Consider the following 748-nt stretch of genomic DNA (forward strand, 5'->3'; position numbering starts at 1 on the left):
TTCCCATTGTACAGGTGAGAAGATCTTACCCATGGGAAGGCTAAATGACGTTTCTCAAGTAAACTCCTTGTTAAGGAGTGTCAGAAGTTGATAGTTTGCTTAATCACTGTGCTGTCTCAAATCAGACATATATATATTTTTTCAATCATCCACATATTTTCTTCATATATTTGCTTATCCTGTTAGTTTTAAAAAGAATGATCATGTGCCTTTTTCCCCCAATTTGGATTGTGGTAATTTTTTATTGAAATACATTTATTTATTTCATAGGCGTATATCATCTGTGGTATTTCAGAGATCCAAGTAGAATATAAATGTGCTGATTTTCCTACATAGTCTTAAAATGATAATCATACAAGACCCAATGGAATTTATTGAATGCACAAATGATCCTCTGTTGGTTTTAGAAGAGGAGACTCTTCTTCATCTTAATCAAGAAGGAGCACAGATGGGAATGACTGTGCTGAGCAAGGGGACATGAGACCTAACTAGGCGATAAAAAATTGCAGAGGACAAGCTATTAATAAATTACCTGCAACATATACAGAAAATTAGCTTTTTTGAATTCAAAGGTATGAAATAAAATCACTTCAGTGTCAGAATGGTTCAACATATTAAAACGTAAGTGCATTATGTAAATGGAAAATTGGAGGTACGAAAATTATTCTCTTAATCAACTTCAATAGTAGTAGGCTGAGTATTAAGCCTGGAATGGCATTGGAAATTTTTTGCACAACAGCAAATATCA

The sequence above is a fragment of the Propithecus coquereli genome, unplaced genomic scaffold (genome assembly GCF_000956105.1).
Source record: "Propithecus coquereli isolate 6110/MARCELLA unplaced genomic scaffold, Pcoq_1.0 Scaffold349, whole genome shotgun sequence".
In the NCBI taxonomy this organism is placed as follows: Eukaryota; Metazoa; Chordata; class Mammalia; order Primates; family Indriidae; genus Propithecus; species Propithecus coquereli.